Below are 18,430 nucleotides of genomic sequence, written 5' to 3' on the forward strand. Positions count from 1 at the left end.
TTGGTGAAGACCAATAGATACCATGTTGAATTCCATTCTTCACCCATATGAAATGAAACCACTTATGATCAAGTGCACCTTCTTGTTGTGGTTGGCTTGCTTTATCTTTTGATCTTTGCTTGCATGAGAGGATCAATTTGAGAATACCACTTGATACTAGCTCTCTTTTGGGTGTTGCTTGCTTTTCTTGATCAACCATTTTGATTGCTTCAACTAAGCATCTCAAATATTTCTCGGATCACCACTTCCATGTTAGCCTTCCAAGTACCACACTTGGTTCACCTACACATAGGCGGCAAGCCCCTACACTAGGGAGAAGTGACCTCTCTCCAAGAACCATTCTTGACACTCACTTGAAATAACTTGTTTGATTGATCCAAGTGATGGACTTAACTTGGTGAGTAACCTTGATTCCTTCTTTAAGTGCTTTTCTTTCTTCTTGTTTAAGTCCTTTTCTTTCTACCAAATGATTTCCAATACTCACTAGAACTTAAACTTTCATCTTCATCTTGAGTTTGATCTTGATCTTCATCTTAAGTACCAAAGGTGTGCAAAGTACACTACACAATCAAATGGCCTTGTACTCTTTTCTTGTCATGCTTCTAGATCATCTCAAAACCAAACTTAGGTACCTCAATTACTTATAAACATATTTCCATCTTGAGGACCTTTCAATCAAAGTGACTCTAGATTAATCTAATATTTGTCACTTTTCTGGCAGATTCTGTACCCTTCAAAGAAATAAGCATATCTCCCAAAGTACAAATCCAAATGCCACGAAATTTGGTGGAGATGTGATTAACTAAGTTATATAGCAGCTGTAAAAATTTGAGCTTCATTTAACTTTTAGATTGCTCCCATATATCAATTCTTCCACCACTGCTACATGCTGAAAACTGCTGCACTATAGCTGACAAGATCTACTCCAAAACCGAAGCATTTCTTATCCAATTCTCATGAAAATTGTATAGCATCTTATACCATAAGTCTAGAGCATGTACACCAATTTTTATGCCAATACAATAAGTGTTGATTACTCAAATATGGCTAAGATCACAGCTAGCTCAGATTCTCAATTATAGGACAGATTTCAACAATTGAGCTATACTTCATCAAATATGAATCAAACTTGAAACTAACTTGTTTGAATACTTCCATAAGACATATATCCATTCAAACCACTTACTAAAAGTCATCTTATGAACTTATCCAACACAAATCAATCCAAACTTAATTACTAAGCAATTATCCATTCAATCAACTCATAGCAAGCAACATTGCATATTTATCCAATTCAATCAACTCATATGCACCCAAATGAAATGATCAATAAGAAATATACCTTGGTTAGCTAATGATCATCCAACTAGCAAGCTTCAACTCAATTATTTACAAGTCATCAAATATATCCAATAAATTACCAACAACTTGAAATTGACACTTGTATGTTGTAGCACTTGGACTTCACTCAATTTTCTCTTGGCATTGGGTTTGGATGTGCACTAAGCTTCATAACTTGATTCAACATATGATGAAAAATGTGAGATCAATTGAATCAAGTCTCCAATGCCGATGGTACCTACAATCAATCATCCACTTTTTGATGGTACCCAAACAAGTTTGGGTCCTCTCAAGTTAGAAGCAACATACTTAGGCAAAGCCTTAGTATGAGTAGCAGGATGTTTTGCAATAGCAACCATAGAGGTACCATCACCATCCTTTCTAAGCATATCATGATCATCAATTGAAATAGGCTTAGAAATTTCACCTAGGGGATATGAATGTGCCATGTGTCCCCTTTCCTGGCATGAGTAGCACTTTCTCTTTGATTGAGCCTTCTCTTCCTTGCTCATGTGGTGCTTCTCATTGCCTTGCCTCTCATGGATTGCTTGAGCCTTCTTCTCAAGCTTGGTAGGACACTTAGAGGCAAAGTGTCCCATGCTTCCACACTTGAAGCACTTGATGTGAGCATAATCTTTCTTCTCATCTTCATTCTTGCTCATCATCTTGGCATCTTGGGTTTGCATTGGATGCCTTGCCTTTCCACCCCTTCTTGTTTTCTTCTTCATCATCATTAAATCACCACCATCTTCATGGTTGATCTTGATTTGCTCTTGGGGTGTCTTCTCTTGCTCAACTTGTGGCTTTGGTTGAGGCTTCACTTGTTGCTTCACCAATTGCTTGGTTGGGCACATTGAGGTAAGATGACCCTAAGTGCGGCACTTGAAGCACTTCACATGCCTTAGCCTCTCTTCTTCTTTCTTCAACTTGAGCTTTTCTTCATTGGGGCAACCATTTGTAAGATGTCCCACCTCATGGCACTTGAAGCACATGAAATGAGAGAGCTTCTCTTGTTCTTGCTTCTTCATCTCTCTTTCATATCTTCTCTTGCCCCATCTTTTGCCCTTGATCTTGCTCTTGTTGAAGCTAATGCCACTTATGTCATTGCGGCTTTCTTGATGATTGACTTTGCTAGTCTTGAAGCCAACTCCACTCTTGTCACCAAAGTTTCTTTGAGTCTTCAACATATGCTCAAAGGTGACTTGAGAGTTGTAGCACCTCTCTAATTTGTTGCTCAATTTCTTCACTTGTTCATTAAGCTCATTGTTCTCCTTCAAAAGGTTAGTCTCACAAGACATAGAAGTAGAACAAGCATCTAATTATGAAGAGCATGGCATATCTAATAAATCATCACAAGAGGTGGATACATGTTTCTTGCCTACATCACAAGGGTTAGCAATAATATGTGATTGATCAATTGACCCATGTGATGAGCTCTCACTAGTTTTAGTTTTTCCATTAGAAATCTCCTTAGTGAGAAAAGGATGGTCTTGTACTAAGTTATCATGAGCAACACTAAGTTCCTCATGAGCCAATTTTAGCTCCTCATGTGAACAAGTAGTAACATAAAGTAGATGCTTTTGTTGTTCACATGTGTTCTTTAGAAAAGAGTTTTTATTTTTCAATTTCTCGGTTTTAGCCATCTCTTTTTCTAAAGCTTTGATCATGCAACCATATCTATCTAGAAGCTCCTCATATGAATCAAGATCAATCACATTTGCATTAGATACCTTAGTGTCACCTTGTGACATGAAGCAATGTGATGTAGTTGGAGAGCTTGAAGAATCATCACTCTCATAGCCCGAGCATGATCCATCATTATCACCATCAAGTGTGCATGGAGTAGCATCATCATTGGCATCACTTGTGGCATCATCATCAATCTTGTCAAGTGATCTTGTGATATGATCATTATCATCATCACTTGACCATGAGGTGGAGCAATCTTCCACAATCATCGAATTGTGGTCATGCTCAACACACTCATGTGCCTCCTTCTTGGGTTCATCATCATCATCGAAGACCGTCCCATATTTCTTATTGAGATAACTCCAAATCTCATGGGCGGTCTTCATGTTAATGATCTCACCAAATATGCAATCATGCAAAGATCTATACATGATGTTAGTAGTATGGATGTTGAGATCTAGGCATTTCTCTTGTGCTTGAGTTAGATTATCTTCATCCAACACATGAGAAAAGCCTACATCTACCATCCACCACATTTGAGGGCATACATATTTAAAATTACATATCATCCAATTTTTCCATCGTGTAAAGTGTGTGCCATCAAAAATGTGTGGACAATCAACATCTAGCCCATAAGCTGCCATCCTCTCGGGTCGGTGAAGACCACAAATGAGAGACTGGGCTCTGATACCAATTGAAAGGGTTGAGATGGTGACTAGAGGGGAGGGGTGAATAGTCCTTTTTAAAACTTAATCACGTTGGCTAACCGAAATAAGTGTGGAATTAAAACTATCGGTCTAGCCAAGACTACACCCCTCTATCTATGTTCACTAGCACCTTGCACAGATACTAATCAAGCAACAAAGGTGCCAGGCTAGCTAGAGCTCACCTAACCAATTTTAGGAGCAAGGTCACACAAACCTATGCCACTAATACTTTAAGCACCAAGGGAGCTTCTACACATGCTAGTAAGCAAAAGTACAAAGGCAGCTAAGCTCACTAGCAATGCTCAATAACAAGGTAATCAATGCCAAATTAGAGAGCACAATTACTTAGCTACACAAACTAAGCAATGTGACTAACAAGGTTACACAAACCAAATTAGCCACGCAAGGGAGCTACTTCTATGCTACACAAGCAAGAAGATAACTAGCAAGCTACACAAGCTAACTAATTACAAAAGCAACAACACAAGCTCAATATATATGAAAGTAATCGCAAGCTTGTGTAATGGGGATGCAAACCAACAGGAAGAACAAGGTTGACACGATGATTTTTCTCCTGAGGTTCACGTGTTTGCCAACACGCTAGTCCCCGTTGTGTTGACCGCTCACTTGGTGGTTCGGCGGCTAATTGGCATCACCCGCCAAGCCCGCACGTCGGGCACCGCAAGAACCTACCCTGAAGGTGAGGGTAGCTCAATGACACGCTTTACTAAAGTTGCTCTTCGCGGCTCCCGTGGGGCGAGCACAATGCCCCACACAAAGCACTTCTATGGAGCGCCGCACAAGCTTCTTGCGGGCTTCGACGAAGACCACCAACAAGCCATCTAAGAGGTGGCAACCTCTGATATGATCTCGCTAGGGTTTGTTCCCGATCTTTCGATGAGAGGTGTGGGATAACTCGATTGATGGGTGGAGATGACGTTCATGGCCCGACTACAGCCTTCCAAGCTGCGCCTTAGCAACCGATAAACCACCTCCAATAGCTGTCGCGATCTTGTGGAGCACGTCACCCGGCCACTAGGGCACTCGTCCAGCAAGCAATCGAAGAACTAGCAAGAACAAGTATAGCAAGTACTAAATTACTAGATGTAGACACCTCTGGTGTTTTGACCTAATACTAAAATTTGACATGTCATCATGTGCATTGCAAAGCATTCATATAGTAGAAAATTTTGAATGCATTCACTATATAATCTTTATTTCATAATGTTGTTATTTCATGTGATGTGTTTCAAAAACCTTAAACAAAGATCATGACCACAAGGGTCAAATTTAATGTGATCATATGAGACCATGTGTCATTTGACTCAAATAACCCTAATGGGCCATGTTACTGGTCAAAAATAAAAATTTAAGTAAAAGGAAGACAAATCAAATTTTAATTCACATTCAAATTATAAAAGTCCTTTTTGCCCCTTTTAACTAATTCAAAATCCATGAGGAATTTGGGGTTGAGGCAAAAAGCAAAGTTGGAGATTATTTTATGAAGATCAACTTTGGTATTCAAAGTTTTTCAAGTTTACATATAAAATTTGGAGTAATTTTGAAATGATTCAAATCTTTAAATGTACCCCAAATTTGAATTTCAAAATGGAGGCAGAATTTGAAAATGTTTCTTAAACCAAAGTTGTAGTACTTGAAAAGTTGAGCAACTTTCATTTTTGGAGATTTTCAACTTCTTTAGAAAATTTGAGAGTAATTTGAGAAATGGACGCAATGGCAGTTTTGTAAATTTTTCAAAAAAATCGACCTACACCTCACTGCTTGCCGCCGGCGCCACGCGGAGTTCACCGCCGATCGGTTTTCACCGCTTTCACGCGCTGTGACACGCCCAAACCTCCGTGGCAAGTTCGCCCGTGTGTTGTCAACACCGCACGCCCTCCTTCTTGCTATAAATAGGAGCACGCCGTCGTCAATTCGAAGTTTTCCGTCGACTGCTCGCCGCCGGTGTCCTACCCGCACTCGCGTAATTCGTCACCGTCGTAGCGTCCTGAGTCAGTAGCGTCCGCCAGTAGCTCCGCCTCGTCTTCCTGCTCATCCCAAGCCTGATCGGGTCGCTCCTGGAAGTCCAGTGCCGCCGCACGACATCGTCTTCCCCGAGTCCGGCCGGAGCTCCGCCATCTTCGGTTTCACGTGGTCCCGACGATTCGGTGCATCTCCGCCTTCACCAAGCCCACAGACGTGATCGTGGTGAGACACTGAACGCGATGCTTGCTCTTATTTAGACTCTACTGCACCGTAGCTATAGCTACGTCGATCGCCGTCGTGTCCAAGCCGCCATGGCCGACGTGGACCTCCCTCCGGCGCGCCTGCTGCCGTTCTGTGGTTGGAAATGAGTTCGTAGGATAGAGTAGATCACTTTGGTGCTATCGGTTTCGCCAGAACATCACCGACGGCGCATTTTGCGGCCGGCCGGTGAGGGCAGCGCCGCCGTGATTTCGTTGTGTCGCTGACAGCGGGCCCAGGCTGTCAGTGAAGCTGAGGAAGAAGAACAGTGAGCTTTGGTTATTTTCTGATTTTGAATAGTGCAGCAATTTTGCAATTTTGTATGAATTTATTTACACATCCAAAAATTCTGAAAATTTTTGTGTAGCTTCTGTACATGTTCTAGTATGATTTAAAAATTTGAAATTTGAAATTTGGATAAATTTTGAATGTTCAAATATTCAGTCCATTAATTGAAAAATGCAATTTCCATGATTTTTGTAGGTCACTGTATAATTCCAAAAATTATGAAATTTGTTTTGGTACACTAATTTGTCATAAGGAAGCTTACATAAAATTTTCAGGTCATTTGGAACAAGTTTATTTTTGGGCTTAATTCCAAATTAATTCAAAAATAGATAAAAGCAAACCCTAAGTGTTTGATTAGTGTTGGATCTTGTTTTGGTCATGTTTTGTGACTAGTAGGGTTCCAAGATCCATTAGGTCAAGTCGCATGTGTGGTTCTTAATGATAGGGTTACAGGTTGGTTTTGTTGGCTTGCAACTGTACCGCGAAATCAAATCGGTTGCGGGTGTTTTTACATTTCATGTGCCGTGAAAGCATCATGTTTACATTATCATCATGTTAAAGCATATGTTATTATTTCGTGTAGAACCCGAGAACGAAACGATTCTAGTTGAGCAAGTTCTGGAAGAATCCCCGGTTGTCACGGGATTTGATAATTGTGGTACTAATCCGGAACCGGAAATCGTCAACGAAGGCAAGCCCCGGTTTATGCATTAAGCCATTACCTTGTTTACTTTGAAAAGTTATCACCTATGTTATTTATTGCATTAAGTTGTTTAATTCAAATGTTACCTACTTGATGCATTACCTACCTTGATAATTGTTTACCATCCTTGAAGATGTTTTCATTTATAAATGCGTAGATTGCTTAGTATGCTTAATGGTAGGCTTTCAAAGTAAAAGTTTTGATACAATCAAAGATGGCATACTGGCCAAAGAAAGAAAGGATTTAGAATGAATTAGAGACTAGTCGGGTGACTTATCTTGAATGTTGGGTAATGTTGCCGACTATGTCACTTAAAGGCCACTCATTGTGGATCTTCTGAACGAGACACTTTGTAGTACTGGTCACATACTCCGGTAAGCCTACTTTGTCTAATCCGATACTAAGACAAATGCCCGCGCACTGGGAGTGGAGAGATGGCGGGAGTAGCGTGTACCCTCGTGGCTGGAATGTGGCCGGATTTGAGGTGTGCTGTACTCTCGGGTGGCGTGGAGACGGCTTAGTATAGGAAGATCCGATAGCGAGGTTGATATATGCAAGATTAAGTTCTACATATGTCGTGTGATAAGGAATCCCCAGCTGGGACTTGAATCAATTCGAATTGCCGGTGCTCCGCGGATATGGAGACTCGATTCATTACAGAAGCAATGTAGTACTGGTGAATTACTAAAATATGAGAAGAAGAATGGAATGAGAAGGAATGAAATATGGGAAATTTACATTTAGTTTGAGATAAAGAACTAAAAGGACTTAGGGGTAAAATTTGAGAATAGGATAAATATAGTAAGCTTTTAGCAAAGGACTTAAATTTTGCTACATCTTTACCTTGTCCCAAATCCCTGCATCTCTAAAGTCTTACACCCCGTTACGTCGGGTTAGTCTTATTGAGTACCTTTGTACTCAGGGTTTGTTAACCCTTGTTGCAGGTGAGTCGCATGCGCAGGCTTGTTTTGGTCCCTGCTGCATGTCTGTGTTTGAAGTCAATGACGATGAGGAGTGATGAATGGCCTTTGGACAAGGCACTAGTTTGTATGATAAATAAAGTTAATGTAATATTATCCCGCTACTATGGTTGTATAACACTTATGGTATTGTAAGTTTGAAAACAACTGGTTTGTAATTATGTTATCTTAAGACTTCCGCTATCTTTTACTCTGGTATATATTTGAATAAACTATTGTAATCTGCAATGACTGTGATTGGGATCCTGTTTGAAAAGAGAATCGTGGATGATTCGGGTTTCCCGAGGACACCCGACAGACCTGTTGAGTTGTTGGGAACTCGTGTACGCTATCCGAGGTCTGTTAAGACAACGATAGGTGCATGTGGGCCCGATTCCTTAGGAGGTTCTGCCACAGCTGGTATTAGAGCAGTTCCCATCTAAGATCATTGTAGGTTACTTTGGAAAACCTTCAAAATGATTTGGATCAATGAAAGTAAACATGATATTTTGAAAGTTCAATTTCTTTCTTCTTACCTATGATCTAGCCTCAATCCTGTCTTATTTGAAAGTTTGTGGCGGATAATATGATTAGGTTTGTCCTATGTATTATGAAAATCTAGTGCTTATGATTATATCAATCTTTTGTACTTAGATTCGTAAGATCGATTCATGCATCATGCTTGAGCACATTGCATAATAATTCCCCTTAATAGTGGTTGGGTAAGTAATGTCAATCCCATTCTTGCTAACCTCCATTATCCTCAAGCTATTCTTATAGTCCTACCTTAAATCGTACAGGCTATGGCAAAGACCAAGAAAACCGCACGCAAGTCCACTGGACCTCATGGAGTCCCTCGTCACCAATTGGCACCAAGAAATCACGAGCTTGGTAAAGGAAGTTCCAAGAACCTAGGAGAGGAAGGATCTTCGAGCAACCCCGCCAACGTCGAGAACCTTAATAAGGAGCTCAACACTCTTCGTCGAGCTCATGCCAAAGACCAAGAAGAGCTGGCGGAAATGCAAAGGGGTATCACCGATGAAAGGAGTTCATCGTTTTGGGATTCGGGGAAAGTTGGCGCCCCGTTATGTCGGTCCTTTTCAGATCCAACAACGATGTGGACCAGTCGCCTATCGCGTCAAACTACCAGATCACATGTCAGCGGTGCATGATATCTTTCATGTATCTCAGTTAAAGAAGTGTCTTCAAGTACCTGACCAGGAAATCGACTTTGGTGGTGTAGAACTAGAACCTGATTTGACTTATGCCGAGTACCCCATTAGAGTCTTAGATCAGAAAGATCGAGTCACTCGGAGACGTACGATCAAGTTCTACAAAGTACAATGGAATCAACACACTGAAGATGAAGCTACTTGGGAGTCCGAGGATTACTTAGAAGAGAATTTTCCTAACTTCTTCGCTTCTATCTAGTTGCAATACCTTGTCTATATTGTAACTTGTCTTGTTGTCAACAGAATGGAAAACCCCCTCACTAGCTTTTTGAATAAAGTTATGATGTGTTAGCTTGACACATTTCCTTTTCCATTACTTAGCCTTAAGTTTTAAATCTCGGGACGAGATTTCTTTAAGGGGGAAGGGTTGTAACACCTCTGGTGTTTTGACCTAATACTAAAATTTGACATGTCATCATGTGCATTGCAAAGCATTCATATAGTAGAAAATTTTGAATGCATTCACTATATAATCTTTATTTCATAATGTTGTTATTTCATGTGATGTGTTTCAAAAACCTTAAACAAAGATCATGACCACAAGGGTCAAATTTAATGTGATCATGTGAGACCATGTGTCATTTGACTCAAATAACCCTAATGGGCCATGTTACTGGTCAAAAATAAAAATTTAAGTAAAAGGAAGACAAATCAAATTTTAATTCACATTCAAATTATAAAAGTCCTTTTTGCCCCTTTTAACTAATTCAAAATCCATGAGGAATTTGGGGTTGAGGCAAAAAGCAAAGTTGGAGATTATTTTATGAAGATCAACTTTGGTATTCAAAGTTTTTCAAGTTTACATATAAAATTTGGAGTAATTTTGAAATGATTCAAATCTTTAAATGTACCCCAAATTTGAATTTCAAAATGGAGGCAGAATTTGAAAATGTTTCTTAAACCAAAGTTGTAGTACTTGAAAAGTTGAGCAACTTTCATTTTTGGAGATTTTCAACTTCTTTAGAAAATTTGAGAGTAATTTGAGAAATGGACGCAATGGCAGTTTTGTAAATTTTTCAAAAAAATCGACCTACACCTCACTGCTTGCCGCCGGCGCCACGCGGAGTTCACCGCCGATTGGTTTTCACCGCTTTCACGCGCTGTGACACGCCCAAACCTCCGTGGCAAGTTCGCCCATGTGTTGTCAACACCGCACGCCCTCCTTCTTGCTATAAATAGGAGCACGCCGTCATCAATTCGGAGTTTTCCATCGACTGCTCGCCGCCGGTGTCCTGCCCGCACTCGCGTAATTCATCGCCGTCGTAGCGTCCTGAGTCAGTAGCGTCCGCCAGTAGCTCCGCCTCGTCTTCCTGCTCATCCCAAGCCTGATCGGGTCGCTCCTGGAAGTCCAGTGCCGCCGCACGACATCGTCTTCCCCGAGTCCGGCCGGAGCTCCGCCATCTTCGGTTTCACGTGGTCCCGACGATTCGGTGCATCTCCGCCTTCACCAAGCCCACAGACGTGATTGTGGTGAGACACTGAACGCGATGCTTGCTCTTATTTAGACTCTACTGCACCGTAGCTATAGCTACGTCGATCGCCGTCGTGTCCAAGCCGCCATGGCCGACGTGGACCTCCCTCCGGCGCGCCTGCTGCCGTTCTGTGGTTGGAAATGAGTTCGTAGGATAGAGTAGATCACTTTGGTGCTATCGGTTTCGCCAGAACATCACCGACGGCGCATTTTGCGGCCGGTCGGTGAGGGCAGCGCCGCCGTGATTTCGTTGTGTCGCTGACAGCGGGCCCAGGCTGTCAGTGAAGCTGAGGAAGAAGAACAGTGAGCTTTGGTTATTTTCTGATTTTGAATAGTGCAGCAATTTTGCAATTTTGTATGAATTTATTTACACATCCAAAAATTCTGAAAATTTTTGTGTAGCTTCTGTACATGTTCTAGTATGATTTAAAAATTTGAAATTTGAAATTTGGATAAATTTTGAATGTTCAAATATTCAGTCCATTAATTGAAAAATGCAATTTCCATGATTTTTGTAGGTCACTGTATAATTCCAAAAATTATGAAATTTGTTTTGGTACACTAATTTGTCATAAGGAAGCTTACATAAAATTTTCAGGTCATTTGGAACAAGTTTATTTTTGGGCTTAATTCCAAATTAATTCAAAAATAGATAAAAGCAAACCCTAAGTGTTTGATTAGTGTTGGATCTTGTTTTGGTCATGTTTTGTGACTAGTAGGGTTCCAAGATCCATTAGGTCAAGTCGCATGTGTGGTTCTTAATGATAGGGTTACAGGTTGGTTTTGTTGGCTTGCAACTGTACCGCGAAATCAAATCAGTTGCGGGTGTTTTTACATTTCATGTGCCGTGAAAGCATCATGTTTACATTATCATCATGTTAAAGCATATGTTATTATTTCGTGTAGAACCCGAGAACGAAACAATTCTAGTTGAGCAAGTTCTGGAAGAATCCCCGGTTGTCACGGGATTTGATAATTGTGGTACTAATCCGGAACCGGAAATCGTCAACGAAGGCAAGCCCCGGTTTATGCATTAAGCCATTACCTTGTTTACTTTGAAAAGTTATCACCTATGTTATTTATTGCATTAAGTTGTTTAATTCAAATGTTACCTACTTGATGCATTACCTACCTTGATAATTGTTTACCATCCTTGAAGATGTTTTCATTTATAAATGCGTAGATTGCTTAGTATGCTTAATGGTAGGCTTTCAAAGTAAAAGTTTTGATACAATCAAAGATGGCATACTGGCCAAAGAAAGAAAGGATTTAGAATGAATTAGAGACTAGTCGGGTGACTTATCTTGAATGTTGGGTAATGTTGCCGACTATGTCACTTAAAGGCCACTCATTGTGGATCTTCTGAACGAGACACTTTGTAGTACTGGTCACATACTCCGGTAAGCCTACTTCGGCTAATCCGATACTAAGACGAATGCCCGCGCACTGGGAGTGGAGAGATGGCGGGAGTAGCATGTACCCTCGTGGCTGGAATGTGGCCGGATTTGAGGTGTGCTGTACTCTCGGGTGGCGTGGAGACGGCTTAGTATAGGAAGATCCGATAGCGAGGTTGATATATGCAAGATTAAGTTCTACATATGTTGTGTGATAAGGAATCCCCAGCTGGGACTTGAATCAATTCAAATTGCCGGTGCTCCGCGGATATGGAGACTCGATTCATTACAGAAGCAATGTAGTACTGGTGAATTACTAAAATATGAGAAGAAGAATGGAATGAGAAGGAATGAAATATGGGAAATTTACATTTAGTTTGAGATAAAGAACTAAAAGGACTTAGGGGTAAAATTTGAGAATAGGATAAATATAGTAAGCTTTTAGCAAAGGACTTAAATTTTGCTACATCTTTACCTTGTCCCAAATCCCTGCATCTCTAAAGTCTTACACCCCGTTACGTCGGGTTAGTCTTGTTGAGTACCTTTGTACTCAGGGTTTGTTAACCCTTGTTGCAGGTGAGTCGCATGCGCAGGCTTGTTTTGGTCCCTGCTGCATGTCTGTGTTTGAAGTCAATGACGATGAGGAGTGATGAATGGCCTTTGGACAAGGCACTAGTTTGTATGATAAATAAAGTTAATGTAATATTATCCCGCTACTATGGTTGTATAACACTTATGGTATTGTAAGTTTGAAAACAACTGGTTTGTAATTATGTTATCTTAAGACTTCCGCTATCTTTTACTCTGGTATATATTTGAATAAACTGTTGTAATCTGCAATGACTGTGATTGGGATCCTGTTTGAAAAGAGAATTGTGGATGATTCGGGTTTCCCGAGGACACCCGACAGACCTGTTGAGTTGTTGGGAACTCGTGTACGCTATCCGAGGTCTGTTAAGACAACGATAGGTGCATGTGGGCCCGATTCCTTAGGAGGTTCTGCCACAGATAAAAGTTTCAAACTCAATCTCAATTAAGGTGGGGTTCCGAAGACAAGAAGACGAGTGGCTGATCCAGCACGCGCGCTTACAAGCAAGTAGCGAGAGCTAAACTTGATCTAAACAAAACCCAACTATTCTTGGTGGCGGCTAAGGAGTATATGAAGGTGGAAGGACGACCACCAGGGTGTTGGGGTCGTTCTCCAACCCTAGGACGCATCCCTAATGGACCCAACTTGATACACGGCCCATTGGACCAAACTAAGGTGACGCAACACCTTGGACAGACAAGCTCTCAGTCGGAATTCAGTCATTGCGGCTGCCTCAAAATAGATATGGACTTGATTCTGGATCCATATGAAAATAGACTTCATCAAGATTCCATGAAGTACTTGAACGCCCCAATCCGAGTCTGTATGCAACCGTGGTGACCATCACAAGTTGGAGCTGTCCTGGAGTCTAAATTCAGCCTCCGCGAATCCTTGTCCCTTTCGGTCCTCTCCCTGGTTCCTAACCAAAACAAGAGTGCATGCGTCTCCATGGTCTAAATATGATGGACAGGAACTCAAGAGTGAACTTGATGATTAATGTGATGAGCACGGGCGCGAGTAATAGGACCAGAAACTGGTACTCGTGTCGGCGTGGATGTATCGTTGGTGTTGATGTCCTCATCATCCTCCCCTTCTTGCATTTGAGTCGTCCTCGACTCAAGCGCTTCTTCTTCTCCCATATATGGCTTCAAATCTATAATGTTAAATGTGGGACTAACCCCAAAATCTGCAGGCAAATCGAGCTTATATGCATTATCATTAATTTTCTCTAACACTTTAAATGGTCTAGCAGCCCTAGGCATCAATTTAGACTTTCTCAATTCAGGAAACCTATCCTTTCTTAAGTGAAACCAAACTAAATCTCCAGGTTCAAATATTAGTTCCTTTCTACCTTTATCACCAGCAAACTTATATTTAGCATTCATACGTTCTATGTTTTCTTTAGTTGTTTCATGCAGTTTTAACATCAATTCAGCACGTTTAGTAGCATCAAAATTTAGTTTTTCAGAAGATGGCAAAGGCATCAAATCAATAGGAGCACGAGGCAAGAAACCATAGACAATCTGAAATGGGCACATCTTTGTAGTAGAATGCAGCGAACGATTATAAACAAATTCAATATGAGGCAAACAATCTTCCCACATCTTAATGTTCTTCTTTAAAACAACCCTTAATATAGTAGACAAAGTTCTATTGACAACTTCAGTTTGACGATCGGTTTGGGGATGACATGTAGTAGAGAACAAAAGCTTAGTCCCTAGTTTTCTCCATAAAGTCTTCCAAAAATGACTAAGAAATTTAGCATCACGATCAGAAACAATTGTGTTGGGCACACCATGCAAACGAACAATTTCTCGAAAGAACAAATCAGCAATATGAGTAGCATCATCCGTTTTATGACAGGGTATGAAATGTGCCATTTTAGAAAATCTATCAACAACCACAAACACACTATCACGTCCCTTCCTAGTCCTTGGCAAACCCAACACAAAATCCATAGAAATATCTTCCCAAGGGGCACTAGGAACAGGTAGAGGCAAATACAAACCGTGTGGATTTAACCATGACTTAGCCTTTTGACATGTCGTGCAACGAGCAACAAACCTCTCCACATCTCTTCTCATCTTTGGCCAAAAGAAATGACCAGCAAGTATGTCCTCTGTTTTCTTAGCTCCAAAATGCCCCATCAAGCCACCTCCATGCGCTTCCTGCAGCAACAACAAACAAACAGAGCTAGCTGGAATGCATAGCTTGTTAGCTCTAAACACAAACCCATCACTAAAGATGAATTTGTTCCAACCTTTCCCATCTTTACAATGCAGCAACACATCTTTAAAATCAGCATCATTAACGTATTGGTCCTTAATTGTTTCTAATCCAAAGATTTTGTAATCAAGTTGACTCAGCAAGGTATATCTCCTAGACAAAGCATCAGCAATAATATTCTCTTTCCCTTTCTTGTGCTTAATAACATAAGAAAAAGATTCAATAAATTCAACCCACTTAGCATGTCTACGGTTCAATTTCCCTTGACTACGAATATGCTTCAAAGACTCATGATCAGAATGAATAACAAACTCTTTGGGCCACAAGTAATGCTGCCATGTTTCTAATGTGCGAACAAGAGCATACAATTCCTTATCATATGTAGAATAATTTAGAACAGGCCCGCTCAATTTTTCACTAAAATACGCAACAGGTTTGCTTCTTGTAACAAAACACCACCCAGTCTAATTCCGCTAGCATCATATTCAAGCTCAAAAGTCTTATTAAAATCAAGAAGTTGGAGGAGAGGTGCATGTGTCAACTTATCTTTTAGCATATTGAAGGAGTTCTCTTGTACTTTGCCCCAACTAAAAGGCACTCCCTTCTTTGTAAGCTCATTCAAAGGTGCAGCAATGGTACTGAAGTCCTTCACAAATCGGCGATAGAAACCAGCAAGTCCTAGGAAACTCCGCACTTGTGTGATAGTCTTTGGTACAGGCCATCCCTGTATAGCTTCTACCTTGGCTTGATCAACCTCAATTCCCTGTGGAGTCACAACATAGCCAAGAAAAGACACTCGATCGGTGCAAAAGGTGCACTTCTCAAGGTTACCAAATAAATGTGCATCTCGTAAAGCATTAAAAATAGCACGTAAGTGATCAAGATGTTCATCTATAGATTTGCTGTAAATCAATATATCATCAAAGTAGACTACAACAAATTTTCCAATGAAAGCACGCAGAACCTCGTTCATTAACCTCATGAAGGTACTAGGTGCATTAGTTAACCCAAAAGGCATGACTAACCACTCATATAAACCAAATTTAGTTTTGAAAGCAGTTTTCCATTCATCTCCCAATTTCATACGAATCTAGTGGTACCCACTTCGCAAATCAACTTTGGAAAACACATTAGCACCACTCAGTTCATCAAGCATATCATCCAATCGTGGAATAGGGTGTCGATATCGAATGGTGATATTATTAATAGCTCTACAATCAACACACATACGCCATGTTCCATCTTTCTTAGGCACTAAAATGACAGGAACAACACAAGGACTAAGGGACTCACGCACATAACCTTTGTCGAGTAGTTCTTGCACTTGTCGTTGAATTTCCTTCGTTTCTTCCGGATTAGTCCTGTATGGCGCACGGTTTGGCAAAGATGCACCAGGAATAAGATCAATTTGGTGCTCAATCCCTTGTATTGGTGGCAGCCCCGCTGGTATCTCACTTGGAAAAATATCCGAAAACTCCTGCAAAATGTTAGCAACAGCAGGGGGCAAAGAATGCTACATATCGTGAACTGAAATCAAAGCACCCTTGCATACCAAAGCATAGGCAACAGAAGTGGAAGCAACCAGTTCATTAATATCAGATTTAGTAGCAAGCAAGCAATGTCCTTTCAATCTTATCTCATCTTTGTTACTACTAATAGATTTGACATTTTTATCGATCTTAGATTTAGTTTTCTTAGCTTTAGCAACATCATCACGCACAATAGCTTCAGGAGACATAGGAAGCAAAACAATTTTCTTATCATGGTGTATGAGAGAATACATATTTGATCTACCATGATGCATACAATCTGTATTAAATTGCCATGGTCTACCTAGCAGAATATGACAAGCTTCCATAGGCACAACATCACACTCAACAACATCATGATATGATCCAATAGCAAAATGAATTCGCACCAATCTCGTTACCTTAACCTTACCACTATTGTTGAGCCATTGAATGTGATATGGATGTGGATGCGGTTTGGTTGTAAGTGCAAGCTTCTCTACCATATCGCTGCTAGCTAAGTTGTTGCAGCTACCTCCATCAATTATCAAACGGCACGAACGCTCTTTAATGACACACTTTGTTTGGAACAGTGTATGCTACTGATTTTGCTCCGCCTTCTCCATTTGTGCGCTAAGCACACGCTGCACAATGAGACTCTCATAATGATCTGCATCCTCTGCTCCAATCTGCTCTTCTGGTTGTTCCTCACTTCCTACATGGTCAGCAGCAAGCAAAGCAAGTGTATCTTCATCAAAATCACTAGCAGAGGAATACTCACCATCATCTTTGATGACCATAACATGCTTGCTTGGACAGTCACGCATCACATGTCCATATCCCTTGCACCAGTGACACTAAATGTCTCTTGTTCTACCTGTAGATGCCATGGATGAAGCACCACAGCAGGCTTCTGGGTCGTCTTCGCCACTGAATTTGCGGAAGTAGCATGAGGTTTGTCGCTGGATGTTGGCATAGGAGCACGTGTAGTTGGAGTAGTAGTCGTGCGGGGCTGCCATGAATTAGTTTTCCCTACAGAAATATTATTCTTGGCACTGGCACGCCGCCCCTGCACTTCCCTTTTAGCTTTACAAGCAAGATGAAACAAACGGGTTACGTTAGTGTATTCTTTATAATCAAGGATGTCCCAGATTTTACGATTTAACCCACCCAAAAATCTTGCCATAGCAGGTTCCTCATCCTCATCTAAATTACAACGCAACATACCCATTTGCAATTCTTGATAATATTCTTCTACACTTTTAGCACCCTGCCTCAGTTGTTGCAATTTATTTAACAAATCATGTGCATAGTAAGAAGGGACAAATCTGGCCCTCATGATTCGTTTCAAAGCATTCCAAGTTCGTGGTATGTTATTAGGATTTTTCTTGCCATGTTCTATCCACCAAACAGTAGCAAAATAAGTAAACTCACTAGTAGCAGCCCTAACACGTGTATTCTCAGGAAATTCATGACATGCAAACTTTTGATCAACGGCAATTTCCCAAGTAATGTATGCATCAGGATCATATTTACCATCAAAAGGAGGTATCTTAAATTTTAGCTTACTGAAAGCATCATTATTATTGGGTACCTCACGTCAGTGGTGACCACCCATACCTCTATGATTATGGCGTAGGCGACGCCGGTCATGAGTGTCATGAGCATCATATTCAGTATCAGTAGTATAATCATCATCATAATTATCTTCGAGTCGCTCTTCGTCCTTGTTGTCTTCATTATGCTGCTCTTTGTCTTTTGTGTGGAAGTCATCAAAACGCTTCAGAAGAGCAGCAAGGCTTCTGTCCATACAGGCAACAGATGCCTCCAATCCTATAAGCTTGGTGGTGGAGGCAAGGTGGGTGGCCTCCAATTGCCCAATCTTGTCATTGGTCACCTGTAAATCTTGATCAAGTCCTTCTGTATGCAGCTGCACTTGCCTTGTAAAATATTGAATGATGCCCTTGGTGCGAGGAGATTGTGGCCTCTTGTTAACATCCTCTGATCCTGACATGGTTTAAAAGACAAGGGCAACAAGAAAACATGTGAAGAAATAAAAGCCCTACAGCTATTAGGATG

General features: G+C 40.8%; 1 pseudogene; it reads right to left on the reverse strand.

The window, feature by feature from the left end:
* The window catches only part of LOC136510723 (uncharacterized), a 30,655-nt pseudogene extending 12,494 nt beyond the window's left edge, over nt 1-18,161 (reverse strand).
* Nucleotides 18,162-18,430: the final 269 nt, after the last annotated feature.

This window comes from Miscanthus floridulus, chromosome 16, assembly GCF_019320115.1.
Source record: "Miscanthus floridulus cultivar M001 chromosome 16, ASM1932011v1, whole genome shotgun sequence".
In the NCBI taxonomy this organism is placed as follows: domain Eukaryota; kingdom Viridiplantae; phylum Streptophyta; class Magnoliopsida; order Poales; family Poaceae; genus Miscanthus; species Miscanthus floridulus.